The 21,810-nt window shown below is 42.4% G+C and overlaps 1 protein-coding gene and 1 long non-coding RNA gene across 8 annotated transcripts in view; both read right to left on the reverse strand.

The window, feature by feature from the left end:
* LDB2 (LIM domain binding 2) overlaps positions 1-21,810 on the reverse strand; it is a 453,308-nt gene that overhangs the window by 229,476 nt on the left and 202,022 nt on the right. The gene's annotated exons all lie outside the window — the stretch shown is intronic.
* Positions 20,775-21,810, reverse strand: part of LOC129658134 (uncharacterized) — a 36,589-nt gene continuing 35,553 nt past the window's right edge. The window contains exon 3 of the long non-coding RNA XR_008717284.1: positions 20,775-21,649. This is a non-coding gene — a long non-coding RNA (uncharacterized LOC129658134). The remainder of the gene's footprint in view (positions 21,650-21,810) is intronic.

Here is a 21,810-nt window from a genome sequence, read left to right on the forward strand (position 1 = left end):
TGGATGGCATCACCGACTCGATGGACATGAGTTTGGGTGAACTCTGGGAGTTGGTGATGGACAGGGAGGCCTGGCGTGCTGCGATTCATGGGGTCACAAAGATTCGGATACAACTGAGTGACTGAACTGAACTGAACTGAATGCATAGATGTGGAATCCATGGTACAGATGAACTTATTTGCAAAGCAGAAATAGAGACACAGACGTAGAGAAAAGATATATAGACACCAAGAAGGTAGGAGGGATACAATGAACTGGGAGATTGGAATTGACATATACACTACTATGCATAAAAAGATCACTAATGGGAACTGATTATATACACAGACAACTCTACTCAGTGTTCTGTGGTGACCTAAATGGGAAGGAAATCCAAAAAAGAGGGGATAGGTGCACACATACAGCTGATTCACTTTGCTGTATAGCAGAAACTAGTTGTAAAGCAACTACATTCCAATAAAAATTTTTGAAAAATTTTTAAAAAGATTCTTTAAATATAACATCAAAAGTACATCCCATAATAAATCAATAATGTGCACTTCATCAGATTACAAATTTTTGTACTTCAAAAGAAATTATTTAAAAAGTGAAAAGACAACCCAGAAACATGGAGAAAGTATCTTAAATTGTATGTTCAATAAAGGACTTTTACCCTGAATATGTAAGTAACTCTTATAGCTCAACAATAGAAAAGACTAGTAACATATTTGATAATGGGCAAAAAGATTGAGTACACACTTCTCCAAAGAAGATATGTAAATAGTGAGAGAGTCAGTTCCTACGCAGGTTGATAGGAAGTCCAGGGTCCCTGAGGAGGAGAGGGGGGGTCTGGGGCTCTCGAAAGGAGATAAGGGTCTGGAATCCTCGAGGAGGAGAAAAGGACAAAGGTCTTTTTTTTTCTTTACGTTCCTTAGTCTCAGTCACATAAAATGTTTTTTTCTTTAAGCCTGGAACTGATGATTACACAACAAACAACTCAGTTTAAACTCTCTAATAAGGATTATATAACAACAATGTATCCTGCTTGAAGACAGTTTCTCCTTCCTGAAAACCTTCTGGTTAGTCCTGTTATCTTAGAATTATTTGAGTGAGTCTAGTAAAATCTTTACAACCTTGAGATAGTCTTTTGATTTATTGTAATATCCAATTAAAAAGCATATAATTCCCTTGCTAACACTAGCGAGGGGGGCACTCACCATCCCCCTTCTGATGTCTGTGTCAGAAGCTTTCTCTGTCCATTTTTATATTTTAATAAAGCTCTGCTACACAAGGCAATGGCACCCCACACTAGTACTCTTGCCTGGAAAATCCCATGGATGGAGGAGCCTGGTAGGCTACAGTCCAAGGTGTTGTGAAGGGTCGGAGAGGACTGAGTGACTTCACTTTCATTTTTCACTTTCATGCACTGGAGAAGGAAATGGCAACCCACTCCAGTGTTCTTGCCTGGAGAATCCCAGGGACGGGGGAGCCTGGTGGGCTGCCATCTATGGGGTCACACAGAGTCGGACACGACTGAAGCGACTTAGCAGCAGCAGCAGCAGCTACACAAAAGCTCTCGAGTGATCAAGCCTGCTCCCTGGTCCCAAAGCTAAATCTTCTTTGGAGATCAGGAATCTGACACCGTTCACCGTAACCTATCAGTAGCCAATAAGCAGATGAAAACAACGTTCAGCATCAGTAGTCACTAGGGATACACACACCACACCCACTAGGATGAGTACAGTCAGAGAGAAAATCACGAATGCTGGAGAGAATGTAGAGCTCTCAGAACCCTGAAACTTTGCTAACGGAAACATAAAGTGACACAAAAACAGTCTGGCAGTTTCTCAAAATGTCAAACATAAAATTACCATATGACCCAGTAATTCTACATTTATGCATCTATGTAAACATATATATATATATATATTTCTACACAAAGATTTATACACACAATGGAATGCTGTTTGGCAACAGAAATGAATGAAGTCCTGATATTAATACACCCTACAACATGAATGAATCCCCAACATATTGTTAAGTGAAAGATGCTAGACACAAAAGACCACATATTGCACAATGCCATTTATAGAAAATGTACAGGAAAAAAAGTATATCTTTAGAGACAGAAAGGAAAGGAATACGTCAAGGCTGTATATTGTCACCCTGCTTATTTAACTTATATGCAGAGTACATCATGAGAAACGCTGGGCTGGAAGAAGCACAAGCTGGAATCAAGATTGCTGGAAGAAATATCAATAACCTCAGATATACAGATGACACCACCCTTATGGCAGAAAGTGAAGAGGAACTAAAGAGCCTCTTGATGAAAGTGAAAGAGGAGAGTGAAAAAGTTGGCTTAAAGCCCAACATTCAGAAAACTAAGATCATGGCATCTGGTCCCATCACTTCATGGCAAATAGAGGGGAAACAGTGGAAACAGTGGCTTACTTTATTTTTCTGGGCTCCAAAATCACCGCAGATGGTGATTGCAGCCATGAAATTAAAAGACGTTTACTCCTTGGAAGGAAAATTATGACCAACCTAGATAGCATATTGAAAAGCAGAGACATTACTTTGACAACAAAGGTCCGTCTAGTCAAGGCTATGGTTTTTCCTATGGTCATGTATGGATGTGAGAGTTGGACTGTGAAGAAGGCTGAACGCCGAAGAATTGATGCTTTTGGACTGTGGTGTAGGAGAAGACTCTTGAGAGTCCCTTGGACTGCAAGGAGATCCAACCAGTCCATTCTGAAGGAGATCAGTCCTGAGTGTTCATTGGAAGGACTGATACTGAAGCTGAAACTCCAATACTTTGGCCACCTCATGCGAAGAGTTGACTCATTGGAAAAGACTCTGATGCTGGGAGGGATTGGGGGCAGGAGGAGAAGGGGACGACAGAGGATGAGATGGCTGGATGGCATCACCGACTCGATGGACATGAGTTTGGGTGAACTCTGGGAGTTGGTGATGGACAGGGAGGCCTGGCGTGCTGCGATTCATGGGGTCACAAAGAGTTGGACACAACTGAGCGACTGGACTGAACTGAACTGAACTGAGAGGGAGCAATACAGAGTGTACACATTTCTTAAACGGTGGTATTATTGGGGGTGATGGAAATATTCTGAAATTGGATTGTGGTGCTGCTCAAACAGCTATGTAAGCAAAATTTTAAAAATATTGAGTTGTATACTTAATATGGGTCAAGTTTATGGTATGCATAAAATAAACAATAAAGACGTTAAAAAAAAAAAAAGATGAAGAATGGAGGAACGTGATGTGAACCAACAATAAAAAAAAAAAAAAGCATCAGCAGAATTTGAACTTGGAAATGAAAGAGATATAAGAGTGTGTGGCAGAAGAAAAAAAACTGTAGCATTGAAAGATTGAAAACAAGGATGATACTGATGGATCAACTTAATTGAGCAACTGTTATGTGCCAGACATTGTTATGTGTCTAATATGAATCACTGCATGGTTTTTGTAGAAACCTTATTGCTGCTTCTACTGCTGCTAAGTTGCTTCAGTTGTGTCCGACTCTGTATGACCCCATAGAAGGCAGCCCACCAGGCTCCCCCGTCCCTGGGATTCTCCAGGCAAGAACACTGGAGTGGGTTGCCATTTCCTTCTCCAATGCATGAAAGTGAAAAGTGAAAGTGAAGTCACTCAGTCATGTCGGACTCTTCATGACCCCATGGACTGCAGCCTACCAGGCTCCTCCACCCATGGGATTTTCCAGGCAAGAGTACTGGAGTAGGGTGCCATTGCCTTCTTCAGAAACCTTATTAGGTTGGGACTATTATTACCCATGGGATTCCCAGGTGGGTCAGTGGTAAAGAATCTGCCTGCCTGAAGATGCGGGTTTGATTCCTGGATAGGGAAGATCCCTTAGAGGACGAAATGGCAACCCACTCCAGTAACCTTGACAGGAAAATCTCAAGGACAGTGGAGCCTGCCGAACTACAGTACAAGGAGTTGCAAAGAGACAGACATGACTAAACACTGAACCCATTATGATCCATGCTTTATATATGAAAAAACCCTGCCGAGGCACAGAAAGGTTAAGAGATTTTCTGACAGTCACACAGTAAGTGGTGATCCAGTGACACTATCTGTGACCAGAAGAAGGATCAACTTCACAGGCCACCCAGGGATTCCTTATAATGCTAGGTAATCCGTTATTTCCACAGGTTATCCACACTGTGATCTTGATCCACATGGCAGGGAACATGCACATGTCTTCTTTTCTGGCTGTAGATTCTGGCCGGAGCAACTCTATCCCAGCTTTGCCATTGCCTTCTGTAGGGATGTTCATTTACATATTGATGATCTCTGCCTGAGATCATCAGAAATGCCAAATGGTAGGGCCAGGACAACAGCCAGAGAGAAATTAACAGCAGTTAGGACTCATTCACTACTGAGAAGATATTTAAAAGGCAATTAACAGCTTCCTCCTGACAAGTAGCCAGAAATTGCCATGGAAAAGTTCACAGGGTGGAACACCGCTTCCTCTGGGCAGGAAGCAGGAAGCCATCTCCTGTCACGTGCTAAGAAGTTTTACCTTGAGAAATTGGTTTTTCTTTGGTCACTAGTCCAACCTGGGTACTAAGCTGCTGGAAGATGACCTGGAGAGGAATAAATACCAGGCTGCCGTGTTTGTTCAGCAGAAATTTTACTTGTGCAAGGAATGAACAAGCAAGCGTTGCCTGCCTGCTCACCCCAGGCAGGTGTGAGTCCGCCGTGTAGCTGGACTCCAAACTCGGTCCAGGCACATCCCTCCAGGGAGGGCATCGTGGTGTGGGCAGTGCCCAGAGACCAGCTGACTCCCCAGAGGCCTTTTGTCCACGTGGGGCCCTTCCACTGCTGGCCCATATTTCTGTGTGTCCTTGGGTGAGGACCATCATCTTTCTGGGCAGAAAATATGAAGACTGTGGCAGATGGATGCCAAGATCTCTTCAAGCTCAAAAGTTCTTTTCCCAATGTAGAGTCTGAAACAGACCAGCCCATTAACTGGGGGGTGTCCTCGATGCTCCAGTGCAGGAAAAAATAACAATATAAAGCCTGGCTCTTCCCCTTATGGTTAGAATAGTGTGTTGGTTTCCCGTGGCTGGCTGCTGTCACATATTACCACAAACTGGGTGGCTGGAAACAGACTTTTTCATTCCTAGCCGTAGAGGCCACAAGTCCAAAATCATGACCTCTTCAGGGCCGGTTCCTTCTGTGGACTCTGGGGAAGAATGCGTTTCAGGCCTTTCTCTAGCTTCTGGGGCTGCTGCAGACCTTGGGGCTCCTTGGCTCAGAGGCACGTAACTGGAACCTTTGCCTCTGTCTTCACAGGGCTTCCCTGTGGTCCTCCCCTCTGTGTCTCAAACCTCCTGCTCCTTTCACTCCTGGGAACACCTGTCATAGGATTTAGGATGCTCGCTAAATCCAGGAGTCCATCTTGAGATCTTTAACTACATCTGCAAAACCTCAAGGGGCCTCCCAGGTGTCTCAAGTGGTAAAGAATCCATCTGCAACTCAGGAGATGGAAGAGACCCAGGTTCGATCCCTGGGAGGGGAAGATCCCCTGGAGAAGGAAATGGCAACCCACTCCAGAATTCTTCCCTGGAGATTCCCATAGAGGAGCCTGGCGGGCTACAGTTCACAGGGTCACAAAGAGTTGGACACAACTGAGCACGCACACATGCAATGACCTAATTTCCAAATCAGGTCACGCGCACAGGTACTGGGGTTTAGGCCTTGAGGATATCTTTTAGAGGTACAGAATCACTTTGCTAACAAATAGCTAACACTTAGTGAGATTTTATATGGACCCTATGTGTCTCAAGGGGCTTCAGATGCATAACCGCATTTATTCCATATGACACAAAACTTGGTGGTGATGGTTCCTGCTCAGCTGAGTCTGACTCATTGTGACCCCATGGACCATAGACTGCCAGGCTCCTCTGTCCATGGGGTTCTCCCGGCACGAGCACTAGAGTGGGTTGCCATTTCCTTCTCCAGGGGATCTTCCTGACCCAGGGATCAAACCAGAGTCTCCTGCATTGACAGGCAGATTCTTTATTACTGATCTACCTGGGAAGCCAATAAAAACTTACACACATCTTATAAATGAGGTTACCAAGAGATTGACTAACTGGCCCTTGTCACTCAGTGAGGAGGGGGACAAAAGACACCACCCCAAAATCTGCCACTTTGTTATGCTGCTGCTGCTAAGTCTCTTCAGTCATGTCCGACTCTGTGCGACCCCATAGACGGCAGTCCACCAGGCTCCCCCGTCCCTGGGATTCCCCAGGCAAGAACACTGGAGTGGGTTGCCATTGCCTTCTCCGCCACATTGTCATATGGGTTGTTTTAACCTGAGGGCAGTTAAGGCCTAGCAGACTCAGGGGAAGTGTTTATTTTTAACCTCTCCCTTAACTGCCTAAAATAAATTTAGATTGAGGGCTTTCATCAGGAAGAGAGCTAATACCAAAGATAATTTTTTATATCAGAAAGTCTTATCCACATGGATAGAAAACATTGGTTCACCAAACACTCATCTTCCTGAGATTTCTATGCCTCGCCTTTGAGACCCTGGGCCCTTGTCCCCTCCTCCTTAGCCCAGGGTGGTGTACAAGCCTCAGTCACCTGGCTGCCAGGAGGAGCACATGTCTTTGTGGGGCCTCTGTGCATAGCAGAGTAAACTGGTCTGAGTTATGAGACCAGCCAAAGAGCCTAGAGGGACAGAAGGAAAAAGTTTTCCTCTCCTACATCCACTATTCAGCAAGGCATGTAGAATGCTTCCAGAGCACCCATGCAAACAAGGTCTCGATGCTGCCTCCCACAGAGGCACAACGAGACAAAGTGCCAATTTCATGTAGATTATAGGGAACATCAGATTTCATTCGTTTATTATCAAACAACACAGGAGGCGCTTCATATACACTTCTTGATTAAATAAATGCCTGCAATGCCACAGACTTTTTAATTGGACACGGGGGTAGAGATGTTAACAAGACTGCAATAGGATCTGGAAAAATCAGAAATGGCTTTCCAGGCATAAAAGAAATGACATTTTGCCATTTGCAGCAACATGGGTGGACTTGGAGGGTGGTATGCTAAGTGAAATAAGTCAGAGAGAGAAAGACAATTGCTATATGCTACCACTTATATGTGGAATCTAAAAACATACAGCAACCAGTGACCTTAACACAAAAGGAGCAGACTCACAGATATAGAGAAAAAACTAGTGGTTACCAGTGGGGAGAAGGAAGGTGGGGAGCAATACAGGGGTGGGGAACTAAGAGATACAAATTATTAGGTATAAGACAAAAGATATATGATACAACATGGGGAATGCAGCAACATTTTACAATAACTATAAAGACTGTAACCTTTAAACACTGTGAATCATTATACTATACACCTGTAACTTATATTCTAGGCAAGAACACTGGAGTCAGTTGCCATTTCCTTCCCCAGGGGATCTTCCCAACCCAGGGATCAAACCCAGGTTTCCTGCATTGCAGGCACATTCTTTACCATCTGAGCTACCAAAGAAGCCCACTGTACAGCAACTATACTTCAATAAAAAATAAATTTAAAAAAAAAAAGGAAAAAGAAATGACTCGAGCTAGGCCTAATTCTTTGAGAGTTCCCTGGATCGCAAGGAGATCAAACCAGTCAATCCTAAAGGAACTGGAATTCAGGAATCAGTCCTAAATATTCATTGGAAGGACTGATACTGAAGCTGAAGCTCCAATACTTTGGCCACCTGATGTGAAGAACTGACTCACAGGAAAAGACCCTGATGCTGGGAAAGATTGAAGGCAGGAGGAGAAGGGCATGACAGAGGATGAGATGGTTTGATGGCATCACCGACTCAACGGACATGAGTTTGAGCAAGCTCCAGGAGTTGGTGATGGACAGGGAAGCCTGGTGTGCTGCAGACCATGGGGTTGCAAAGACATGTGTTTGACCCCTGGGTTGGGAAGATCCACTGGAGAAGGGCATGGCAACCCACTCCAGTATTCTTGGCTGGAGAATCCCATGGACAGAGGAGCCTGGCGGGCTACCGTCCATGGGATTGCAAAGAGTGGAACACAACTGAGTGACTAACACTCGCTAATACTAATATACGGATTAATTTGAACTAAAGGCAAGTGAGAAGAAGCAGATCCAAGCAAATTTCTCTTTCTTCCCCTCTTTGCTTACAAGTATATACTAGATGTTTCTTAACTATTTAAAGCCGTGGATGGTTAGGTTAGTTTGAAAAAAAGAAAGGCTAAAGGTAAGACAAAATCATAGTTAATAACTTTAGTTGCTTCATTTTTTGCCTGAACTGGTGGTAAATAATAATGATAACAATAGAGATGATGACTAACTTCATTTCTTTCTCTTTTCCACTTCCCTTTCTACTGGGACTAGAAATAGGTGACCAAGGACGATGACTCAGCACAAGAAACAATAGCTCTGCTTACTCTACAAGTCGGAAAATGCAGGCCTGGTTAACTGGGTGTTGATGGAGAACACTGGATTGCTACCTTGAATACCAAGCATACCCTGACCCCTCTGTGCAGGTGAAATGCATTCTGTAAGGGGATGCAAATAGCTGCCTATTGTCATTACTCACTACCTAGCTTCCATTGGCAGGGAAGTTTCCCCAGGGGAAGAAAAATGATTCCAAAGTATGATTAAAACTCATACTTTAAGAATCTTAATAATCATATCAAAAAGACTTCTGTGTTTCTCCAAGTCTGTGCGTTTAGCTACCCCGCAGTCCTGCAAGTGAACAAAGAATACATATGATCATCTTACATTCATTTACCACCTCGTGTCTATTAAATCAAATATATTATTTGATAATCACTTCCCCCTTTGATGAATGGATTGTGTTGCTTGATATTTTGCCCAAATTACTCTGCCAGTAACACTGCATGTACATTTGTCCCCTTTAAATATTCCTGAGAGTAGTAATGGGGGCCTCCAAGGCTCAAAGCACTGAGAAGATCCTTTTTGCTGTTATTCAGTCCCTAAGTCCTGCCTGACTCTTTTCAACCCCACAGGCTGCAGCATCCCAGGCTCTATTTTACCCCCAGATAGGACTGCCAAGATTAACCAAAATATCAAGTTCCTTTGCTTTAAGCAGGGATTTAGAAACAGTGATAACAGTGCTTATCTGCTGCAATCAGAAGCTCTATCTTTCAACAGCAAACAATGGGAAAACAAGTTCATTGTTATGTAATAAATGCAGTTTGGTAGACAAAAATCATGTGAAACGTAGAACCCAGTGGGGGATTAATAAAGACATCCAGGTAAATTTAAAAATGCAAATAATTAAGCAACATCATTTTTCTGAGAGGAAAAAAAAAAAAGCAACTGAGCATGTGAGTTTTACTGGGGTGGGGGCGGGGGCAGTTGGTGGTAATGGTGCAGGCCATCTACCTACTGGAGAATTATTTATTCAGCCTGCTTTGGTGCTGAGCATTGTCCCAGCTACCGGGGAAACAGAAGAAATGGAGGAACACAGAACATGGATCCTGTCCTCAGGGGGTTGCCAATCTAGGCGGGAAATTTTTTATTATGTAACTATTTGTATATATGTAACAGATATGATTTTATGTAGATGTACATGTGTGTATATTCTTCAATCCACTTAATAAGCTGTCTAATGCAATGAAAAGGAAAAACGAAAAAAGTTTAAGAGAATTTTCAAGATAAGATTGAGTCTAAGAATTTTAAATGGCTTTAAACCAAATGCTATTCTGACAACTTTTACTCTCACTGCTATCTTTAGACACAAGACACATGGGCAAACATTGAGATTTGCATATTCAAGGCAGCCAGTCTGGATATGTGTAGTCATTGACCTAATGGCTGCACTATAATTTCTCCAAGTATATTCTATAGCTCATCATCCCTTGAGGGGGGAAAAAAAATAAGGATGGGGAGGGACGTATGATCAACTTAACTGGGAAATCATTGAAAATTTTCTCTCCATCTTAGAGATTCATAACAAATCCACATATGAAAAGCTAGGTGAGGTATTGTATCAAAGAACCTAGTATATTTTATGAAAACCAGACTTTCCCAAACTTACCTCCTATGGATAGAATTCCTTGTGTAGCACCTATTTATTGGCATTCCAGAACATTCTCTCAGAAATACTGCAGTAATAGATAACAAACATGTATCTACTGCTCTTAAAAGAATATTTGTAGCCCGCTTATACTGTTGATCCCAGTGACACCTTCCAGAGATTAAACCATCATATCCTGCCGTGTGCATTTGCAGAAACTAATGTTTATATATTGAAGAAAACTGTGACGATTGAACCTCAAAGTAAGTAGGTATATAAGAGGGAATAATCTGCAGTATGAAAGGTTATGAGTAAATGCACAAGGGAAAAAAAAAAGATTTTATATACAGCAGCCAATCTGTTGTTAAAGAGGCTTTATGATCTGCTTGGTTTTCCTTATTCTTTTCTTCTCGACATACACATGATTCAATTGTTTTAGTCAATTCTTTCATGATAGCTTGGTTAGTTTCAAGTTGTAGATGACTGTCAGAGAAAACAGCAGACATGGTCAGCTAAAGGAAGCCATGCTTTTCAATTACAAAACAAGTGCCTACAGAGAAGCATAGGGAGTTCCTTAGCTTGATAAGAATATATTCATAAGATCAATAAAGTAAGTCAAAATAATTTTATTTCCACGATGTTAGTTCTACAGAGAGTGAGTATAACTTTGGCCTTTTGTTCTTCGATAAGGCCTTCTGTAGCACAAGAAAAATCACTTAAAAATAAATCTCCTTCTCACAGGGTCCTAGGTTTCAGCTTCGTAACATGAGTAAGCGCTAGAGCTCTCCTGTACAGCACAGGATCTCCAGTTAACAATACTGAATCCTACATTTAAACATTTGCTAAGAAGATGGATCTTATATGAAGCATTCTTGTCCTCCCAAATGACTAAAAATAATGCACTATAAAGAGGCAGGAGAAAGCATTTGGAGGTGACAAATACGTTTATAGCATAGATTATAATGATGGTTTCATGGGCATATCCTTTCCTCCAAATTCATCCAATTGTATACACTAATTACATACAGCATTTTAGATATCAATCATATCTCAATAAAGCAGCTTAAAAAAGGAAATAGACTGACACAAAAAGATAGAGTATGCACCAAATATACATCTTTATACATAAAAATAAGTAAATTTTATGGATATACATATTCGCCATTGGCCTTCCCAGGTGGCTCAGTGGTTAAAAATCTGCCTGCCAATGCAGGAGACACAGGAGATGCAGGTTTGATCCTTGGGTTGGGGAGATCCCTGGGAGAAGGAAATGGCAACCCCTCCAATATTTTCACCTGGGAAATCCCATGGACAGAGGAGCCTGACAGACTATAGGCCATAAGATCGCAAAGAGTCAGATTCAACTTAGCAGCTGAGCACAGGTGCATTCTCCATTACTCATACAGTTGATCTGTTTGAAAACACCAGTGTGTCTTCCAATTCCACCCTTCCTGCCCCTGACCTATCATAGTTCAGTAAATTTAGTAAATTCTCTCCACTAAAAAGATGTTCATGTTTACAGTTATTGTTACTATAAGTAGTGTTTACTGTGGTCTTACATGCGGTAACGCAAGTAATGCATTTGTAACAGCATCTGGCCCATGTAAAGATCCCCTGAGTGTTGGCTGTAGTTATAATTTGCCAGCAATTTGAAAATCAATTCCTCTTTCACTCCTCACAACATTATCGAGTAGACAGTATTGTTCTTCCCATTTTATGGATGAGGAAACTGAAGATCTGACACAAAACAGCTTGAAGCAAAAAGCAACCAGATCCTCAGAATTACTTTATGCATGATCCAAGGTCAATTTAAATACTTATTTTCTTATAACTCATTAAACTCCAACTGTTACAATGAGAAAAATTGAGAGCAGAGGAGTTCAGCAGCTCCTTCAAGGTCATGTGGAGTCAAAAGTGGAGCCTGGTGTGATGGCCAGTTTTCTGTGTTAATGTGGTTTGTAATTCAAGCTAACGCTAATTTAAGTGTCCTTGGGAAGTTCCTTCCTAGATGTGAGTAAAGGCCATCATCAGTTGACTTCAAGTAAGGGAGACTGTCCTAGTCTGGATGGGCTGAACTGTATTAGCTGAAAGCCCCAAAGACCAGAAATCATAGCCCTCAAGGAAGAAGAAAGTCTACTTAGGGCTACAGCATCAGCCCACACCTGGCAGTGCCAGCCTGCCCTTCCCAGGGGGCCCACCCTGTAATTTTTGGAATTGCCAAGCCAGCCCCCACAATCACATAAGACAATTCCTTACAATGAATCTCCTAATGTGTATCTGCGACTGGTTCAGTTTCTCTAGTTGAAACATTTGGATTAAGACCCAAATCTCTGTGTCCAGAGACAGAGTTCAGCTCTCAACTATTAGCATCACAGTAACCATCAAAACTCAGCTTATCTCGGTCAAAGACGTCTTGGCCTATTGACTTAATTATGAGGGCTTCCCTGGTGGCTCAGTGGTAAAGAATCCACCTGCCAATGCAGGAGACATGGGTTTGATCCCTGGGCCAGGAAGATCCCCTGCAGAAGAAAATAGCAACCCACTCCAGTATTCTTGCCTGGAAAATTCCATGGACAGTGGAGCCTGGTGAGCTTCAGTCCATGATGTTGCAAAGTCAGACATGACTGAGCGCATACGCCACTGCCAACCGTTAAAACTCAGCTTGTTTTGGTCAAAGAGGTCTTGGTTTTATCAGAACCCTATTGGTTTAATTAAGCAGCTTTAATGAGACCCACCAGGAATAAAGAATACAACTGTTCTTTAACCTGTAGAAATGCTACCTTTCTTGTACTAGTAATAGTACACAAATAGTAATAGTAAATTAACATTTACTGAGGAAGTACCACTTTTCAGCAAATGATCAAGATCTTTGAAGTCATAATCTTATTTCATGGAGATAGAGAGGTGGGATCCTACTCAATACAAGGACGAATTTTCTAAGCATAAAACCAACCTGGGCTGATTTGAGAGGTGGGAAGCTTTCCATCTGTCAAGGTCTGGAAACTCAGATTTAAGGCATTTTGCAAGTTAGGGAGGGAATCTGGCATTGAATGGTAGCTAAAGATGACAAACCATAAGCTCCCTTATTCCAAAAACTCTGTCCTCTGGACATTTACATACTAAGCCTGCATAACATTATTTTTAAATTGCTGATAAAACTGTCCTCAAAGACTGAGTGCATGCAGACTTGAATTTCTGGCAAAATTAAATCAGTGAACCTTATCTCTACTTTTGTGGCCTCCCCCAATAAGGGTGTCTGCAAAGATCCATAAACAGGCACTAAACAAAAATGCAAATTAAACCAGAGTCAGTTCTCAATTATCCACATTGATAGATAGAGCAAATGGACAGATAATCCAAATCAGCAATCAGTGGCAAATTTTTTTACATTTGATTTTTAAATCCTGCACTCTACTGCTCCATGATTAAGAGGTGACTTTAGCTGGGAAAAAAAAAAAATCCACTGCCTTGGTAGAATTTTGCTTCCCTTATTTTTATTTTTTTAATGTTTGAATTGAAATATTGTTACTTTACAATGTGCCAATCTCTGCTGTACAGCAAAGTGATTCAGTTATAGACATATAGACATTCTTTTTGTATATCCCTTTCCGTTACGGCTTCTATATAGTTCCCTGTGCTATACATTAGGACATTGTTTTTATCCGTTCTAAATGTAACAGTTTGCATCTACCAGCTTTAAATCCCCGGTCCAGCCCTCTCCCCCACCTCTATCTCCCTGGAGACCGCAAGGCTGTTCTCTATGCCTGTGGAGTGAGTGAGTGTCAGTCGCTCAGTCGAGTCCGACTCTTTGCGACCCCATGGACTATATCCCTCTAGGTTCCTCTGTCCACTGGATTCTCCAGGCAAGAATACTGGAGTGGGTTGCCATTTCCTCCTCCAGGGGATCTTCCTGACTCAGGGATCAAGCCTGAGTCTCCTGCATTGCAGGCCGAGTCTCCCACCTTGCTCCCCTATCCCTGGGAATCTCTGAGCAAGGAGACTGGAGTGGGTTGCCATTTCCTCCTCCACTATGTCTATGAGTCTGTTTGTATTTTGCAGATAGGTTCGTTTGTGCCATATTCTAGATTCCACACGTAAAGTACATCATCTATTTGTCTTTCTGACTCACTCAGTGTGATAATCCCTGGCTGCATCCATGTTACTGCCAGTGGCATTATTTCATTCTTCTGTGGCTGAGTAATATTCCGTTGCATATATCTACCATATCTTCTCTATCCATTCATCTCTTAATGAGCATTTAGGTCATTGCCATGTTTTGGCTATTTTAAAACAGCATTGCTATGACCTAGGCATCTAACCCACATCTCTTATGTCTCCTGCATTGGCAGGCGGGTTCCTTTTTTTTTAATTGAAGGATCATTGCTTTACAGTATTTTGTGGTGTTCTGTCATATATCAACAAGAATCAGCCATGGGTACACCCTCCCTCTCGAACTGCCCTCCATCTCCCTACACATACTGCCCTTCTAGATGGTCACAGAGTCCCCGTTTGAAGTTCCTGAGTCACACAGCAAATTCCCATTGGCTATCTATTTTACATGTGGCATTGTAAATTTTCATGTTACTCTCTCCATATACATTACCCTCTCTCCCGCCCCTCCCCCCATGTCCATAGGTCTGGTCTCTATGTCTGTTTCTCCATTGCTGCCCTGCAAATAATTTCATCAGTATCATCTTTCTAGATTCCATATATATGTGCTAGTATACGATATTTTTCTTTCTCTTTCTGACTTACTTCACTCTGTGTAATAGGCTCTAGGTTCGTTCACTTTGTTGGAAGCAACTCAAACACATTCCTGTTTATGGCTGCATAGTATTCCACTCTATATGTATACCACAGCTTCTTTATCCATTAGCACCACCTGGGAAGCCCAGTATATGGATTAGCAAACCTAAATTGTGCAGCTTCTTACTTTGTCAGAGATAAGACACGTTACATCTTAAATACAGCTCACACCAAACCTATTCACAGGGGAAGACTTTTCATCTTACCTTGTCCCTGAAACTTTGCATTTGTTCCCTTGACAGGGTTAGGCTGCAGGACAGTCAGTTTCTAGACGGTCTAAGCCAGAAGACTAGAGAGTGAGGGCACAGTGATCTTAAAGTTAGTTTTAAAGAATTTTGAGGAATTGAAGATAAAGTAGGAATTCATTGCACTCATTTCTTGCATCACAAACCATGGCTCAGCAAAGAGAGAAAAAGCTTACCTTCATTTCCTTATGTTTCAATAAATAATTAAAACAACATATAACAGTTCAAGACAGAATGAAGTGTTGTGTCCTGGACTAGAATGTGGAAGGCAGAGATGCTTGTCCGAGTCTGTCAGTAATTACCTGAGACAATAGGCAAATCATTTGACTTCTCTGTTTCCCAGTTTCTGTATCATAGCAACAGCTACTACTTGTGGAAAGCTATCTTATGATGTCTTGGTAACTTTTTAAAAATCACTTTTGCAATTTAACTCAACAACCTTGTAAGTTAGGTGGGACGAGCAACCCTGTTTTACAGATGACAAAAGAAAGGCATAGAAAGTAATGTGCCCGAGGCAGGCGCATGGAGTGGGGTCAGGTCAGATTGCAACCCATATGGTTAACCATCATGCTACACTGCCTCTCTGTCAGAAAATGTGAGAGTTAAATTAGGTGTTCTCTCCGGATCCTTTAGGTCTTATATTCTGTGATTCTACAACAGAGCAAACTATCTATTAAACAGTTTGAAAGGGCTAGCCTCAGAGGGGATGTCCATTCCCAGAAATATGTCTCCTTCAAAACCCAGATGGAATATTATCTCCTCTGCTCCCGAGGCGCATGGCACAGTATAGCCTCTGTGAGATGAATGCTCAATCTCAGCTTTGGCTCTCATCACACGGCATACACTATCACCAGCTTGTCCTTCTTACCTATTTGGTTGCTGACTCTTCCAGATCAAGACTGCTCAATGCACGTACATGTTCTTGTCACTTCCTGAGCCGATAGACATTAGGAATTTTATTCTAGAGGAACAGGAGGGGAAATCCAGAAATCTAAAATGATCCGCAGGTGGTGATACCGCATGTCTTTGGAAGAATCAGAAGTCTGAGGTCTGTTTACTCTGCCTGAGAAATCAAAGACTCTGATTTTGATAAGGACTTGTGCTGCTCTGTCCTTTGCCACTGCTTGTCCACATGTAGGAGAAGCAGAATGGCTTCTTGGAGAATTCAAGGTTACCACTAGCTAGTCACTGGCATGCACTTGAGTTATTAGTGATGGAAAGGAACTACTACATAAAATATCTAACAGATAGATAGAGAAGGGAGGAGGGAGGCAGGGAGGCAGAGAGGGAGAAACAATATAGAAATGAACAATGGGCAGAATCTGTATAAAACTCACCCACACCCTGAAGCAACCGGCCTGGGAGCCCAACCCTTCTCTACAAGAGCAGCCCAGGAAGTCAGCCTGCTACAAGCCAGACTTGCTGGAAGCCTGACTGCTCTTTCTAGTGACAATCCAAGAAAGCGAAACAATAACTTCTGGAACAATTGGTTTAAACTGGCCAGGACTCAATTAAAACTGACTACTTGATTGCTGATTACCTTTTGTCCAACTTAGGATCCAACTTAGGATCCAGCATGAGAAAGCCAAACAGGCACTCCCAACCAACTTGGGATGACCACCTCCAGCTTCCCCAGGGCACGAGCCTCTAGTCAGGGCCGACAGGAAACCTTGCTGTTTTCCACTAGGAAGCTTTCCCACTCCTCTGCTTGCCTTTGAGTCTCTACCAGAACTCAGGTGCTGGTGACTGATTCTGTTACTGGAGCAGGCTTTGAATCAACATCCTTTGCTTTTCTCATTTGGCTGATATATAGATATATTGGGTTGGCTGAAAAGCTAATTTGGGTTTGTCCATAACAAAGGGTGGAAAAACCTGAATCAACTTTTGGGCTGACCATATAGAGATAATACGCTGGTGGTTCAGTCATTAGGTTGTGTCCAACTTTTTGCAACTCCATGGACTGTAGCCCACCAGGCTCCTTTATCCTTGGGACTTTTCCAGGCAGGAATACTAGAGTGGGTTGCCATTCCTTTCTCCAGGGGGTCTTCCCCACCCAGGGATTAAACCTGGGTCTCCTGCATTGCAGGTGGATTCTTTACCAACTGAGTCACCAGGAAAGCCCATATATATACATATATGTAAACACACACATATATCTGTATACACATATAATTTTATTCATATATATATATGTGGATATATAGCCCACATAACCAATGAACTATAGTTTGTCTAATATTTTTCTTTAAACATATTCCCTAGAAAACTTTACATTTCTTTTTAAAGTGTACTTTCACACTTCTATCTTAAACAGTGATAAACTAGTAATTTTCTAATCAGTACTAAATGTTTGTTAAGTTAAATCTCTTGATTCAGTTACTGCCTGGAAACATGTCACATACTGCCAATTATTTAGTGTATGATGGCACCCCACTCCAGTACTCTTGCCTGGAAAATCTCATGGACGGAGGAGCCTGGTGGGCTGCAGTCCATGGGGTCGCTAAGAGTCCGACACGACTGAGTGACTTCACTTTCACTTTTCACTTTCATGCATTGGAGAAGGAAATGGCAACCCACTTCAGTGTTCTTGCCTGGAGAATCCCAGGGACGGGGGAGCCTGGTGGGTTGCTGTCTATGGGGTCGCACAGAGTCGGACACGACTGAAGCGACTTAGCAGCAGCAGCAGCAGCTTAGTTGAGTGAACACTGAGTTCAGGGGTAAAAAGCCTTGTGTTTGCACTCAGTTCTAACACTCACCTGCTCTGTGGACTAGGACAAGTGATCTAACCTCTCTGAGTCTTGGATTCTCACCTGCTGAATTCCTACAACTCCAAACTAGTAGGGTGATGGTGAAGACGACATTCCAGGGTACCTATGAAAACGCCAGGCAAAAGCTAATGCTCAATGAATACATGTATGTTCTAACAAACACAAAAAACCAGGAAGTTATGAAAAAAACTGTAGCATCAGAATGAAGTTCCTTGAGTTTGTTCAAAGCTAAATTAGTATGTGGAGTCCACCATTGGTCAACTACACAGCAGCCAGGAAATGTTCATTTAAATGAAGTAAAGTGCTGACAATGAAAAGCTATTTAAACCACATCAGATGAATCACATGATATTTAGAAGGAAGGCTTTGAGCAGAAGGAGGACCAGCCTGAGGGTCATTTACAACCAAACTGCCATTACTGGTAACATGTGTTCAATGCCTATTTAAGGTGTTTTTGAATGTCGCTTAGAATTAAAGCAAATAAAGAAAAAATATTCATCAGATGACAAAACAGTCCTAAATCCATCCTTGGACATTTTCCAGAAAAGACTGGATCTCTTTCAAAAGCCTTAGATAGCCCCTAACAGTAAGAAATCTGGAACACAGAAATTGCGTACATATAGGTGTACGCGTGTAATTATTTTTTAACAATGTTCGTGATAATGTGGGTCAGCTTGCTTTAGAAAAATAGCATAATTATGGTAGTTTCTCTGTGCTCAGTTGCTCTGTTGTGTCCAACTCTTTGCGACCCCATGGATTATAGCTCACCAGGCTCCTCTCTCCATGGAATTCTCCAGGCAAGAATACTGGAGACAGCCATTCCCCTCTCCAGGGGATCTTCCCGGCCCAGGGATCAAACCCACGTCTCTTGTGACGCCTGCATTAGCAGGCAGGTTCTTTCCCACTGTGCCTGTGGTAGTTTGTTGGTACGTTATTTCATAAGTAACTGCACAGATTGATGAATCAACCAAAATGCATTTAAACGACGGCCAAGGCTGCCCAGTTTTCTCTTGGGGGAACGTAGAAGCAGAACTACGAAGCAGATGCTCCCAGGGGCAAGGATTCCTAATTCACTGAGTCAAAGAAGACTGCCAGGCCGCCAGAAATTGGAACAAAAAGGGTGGTGCTATAGACAGTGCCCCTGGGGGAGGAAGAGCAGAAGTTCTATTCTGCAGAGAGAAAGAAACCGCCTTGGCAATTTCCAAAGCAAGAAGCTGGCGTACCGGGGTGATACAGATAAAAAGCCAGGCCAGAGGCTGTCTCCGTCCATGGAGTCCACGTGCAGGTCGGCGTGCGCGCCACGTCCCTCTCCATGAACGTGGACCACCAGGATGTGGGAAAGCAGGCAGGGGGTGCTCAGAACCCCTCTGCCCCAGGCACTCCTCACCAATATTCTCATTTCTTCTTCAAACACAAGAGATACCTTTCTGCTTCTAAAGAAGAGACACCTGTGCACCATCTCATGAAGTCTTTGTTTTGCCCTTCCAATAGCCAGGTCTCTTTTCTTATATTTCCTGCAGGCTAATTTTCTATCTAGCACGTGTCATTTCCCATGTCTTCCTGCACGAAGATGCTGTCTCCACTGCTGCGTTTTCTCTGGCTTTCCCATTCAAACAAAGTTGATAGTTTATTCCTCCCCACCCAGCCCACCCCCATATTTTGCCATGCTTCTTTTCCTTCTCTCCCCCCGTATCCCATCTTTTTTCCCCTTTCATTAAACGCCTTCATCTTCATGTGCAGAAGTAAGCAATAACATGACTTTCAGATGTCCACAGAGGGCTTGACTCCCCCAGGGGAAATCTTTGCTCTTTCTCCAGTGGGATTTCATAAGGCAGGCATTTCCTGTCAGTGGCCCCTTCTATGGCCGAGATTATTTAGAAATAAACCTTCCTGAACTCCCATGTCATGTACTTCTCGGTAAAATTTGGGCTCGGTAATAATAATAACAGTGGGGGCTCCTTCTCACATTAACATTCTCTTATTATATGTTCATCCAGTTTACTAAATAGGATTTGCTCTCATTTTGAAAAGCAAAACAAAGAAGTAAAAAATGAAGATGCACCCACACTGGGGAAATTAGGGTGTTTCACGTTAAGAAGAGAGGTACGTGTGTGTGCTCTGTTGCTGAGTCGTGTTCAGCTCTTTGCAACTCCACTGACTGAAGCCCGCCAGGCTTCTCTGTCCATGGGCAAGAATACTGGAGTGGGTTGCTATGCCCTCCTCCAGGGGATCTTCCTGACCCAGGGATCGAGCCTGAATTAAACAGTTCAGGATAGTGTCAGACAGAGCATGAGTATCAACACCAAGTAGGATTAAGTACTCAAAACCTAGCAAGGTAAGAAGGGAAAAAAGCGTTATGGCACCTTCAAGTCAGTCAAATATAGATATATATAAAATTAGAAGTCTATACATAGACTATATATACATTGATGGCATAATCAGTAATCAATGCTGTATTTACAATGTGTCATTGCCACACAGCAGGATAACTAATATAATGTGCCTATCCCTCGTACTGATGTAATTTCTAGCTGACACAACATGAAAATACCCCAGTACCTCAGTCTCCAAGGGGAACCACTGGAATGGCCTCCTTTGGAGGGCCACTGGTCATATGGTCACTGGCATCCCTGTATCCCTCAATGGGTACAGTCAAAGGTTTGGGCAAGATGAGAGCACAATAAATATTTGCTAAATAACTAAAGGAGAGACCGTGATGATCTCACGGACAAGTTGAAGACAGAAGAAAGAATTCGCAAACGAGGCTCTGCAGGACTTTTTGCCTCAGCAGCGTGCGTGCAAATAAAGCACTAAACTCCACCAAGAAATTAAAGCCACATTAAAAAAAAAAAAAAAACAAGTGAGATCCTTTTTTTATTGGAAAAACTTGCATTTAGATCTATGGTCTGTTAATGTGTGAAAGCTGGTCTATGTCATCAGTAGCCAGATCCTAAAAATGCAGAAAATTCCCTGAATTACACAGAAAAGGCAGAAGTCGTCAACTTGCTGAAAATTAAAACATTTTTCTTTTCGTACTATATTTCAGATGATTTCAGCTTTCAAAGCAACTTCATCTTTCACGTTAAGAACACAAACACAAACCCTCTAGCCCTCTCTGCTCATGCTGTGAATTCTGTTTCTCATGTTAAAAGAGGTTTTTTTATAAGTCCAGCCTTGATTTATCTCCTCATTTATTATAAGGCTACATTGTTTAAAGGTAACACGTATGTGTTTACAGAGGATCGGCCAAGGTAACAGAGCTGGGTTACATGGAATTCAGCCCACAATTCAAGTTGAAAACTTACCATTTTCTCTTTGAATGGCAACTGAAAGAAGAAAATACAAAACCATCAGCTCAGTCAGGGAGCAGGAGCAGGAGGAGGGGAATTAGCAAATCTCTGAAAAATAAAGCTGCATAATCTGCTATATTTCAGGCTGCCTTTATCCTCCAAATCCCCCATCTTTGTTTAAGCTACAAACGGACTCTATAAAAATCAGCTCACTGGCCTCCCCTATTATACACCTCCCTGCACAAATCAAATGAAGCTTTGGCTGAAAAGCTGATAAAAAAAAAAACACTACCACTGACACATGAGCAAGCTGATGTATTTAAAAAGCGGTTATCATTTCTAATTCTTTGCCTTCTCTGCAGGGACCAGATCATCTTTCTAAGGAGCACACACAGCTCTGGCACGGAGCACACTTTGCCTCTGCGTTTGTTTTCAATAGGGATTTTCTCAGATCACCACTGCACAAAGTGTTTCATCATTAGCATCGATTTTTAACACCTTGGGAGGAAAGTGAACAGTGGTTAGTGTAACTGTTTAATACCAGGGCATAACCAAGACTATCTTCTAATATTTGCTCTCCTGATCCAGTTTTTTCCTGGAGAAACAAATTCCTCTTGGGCTGAAAACCACGCTGGCAAGGTATCATCCAAGTACTTGAG

Source organism: Bubalus kerabau, chromosome 7, assembly GCF_029407905.1.
Source record: "Bubalus kerabau isolate K-KA32 ecotype Philippines breed swamp buffalo chromosome 7, PCC_UOA_SB_1v2, whole genome shotgun sequence".
In the NCBI taxonomy this organism is placed as follows: Eukaryota; Metazoa; Chordata; class Mammalia; order Artiodactyla; family Bovidae; genus Bubalus; species Bubalus kerabau.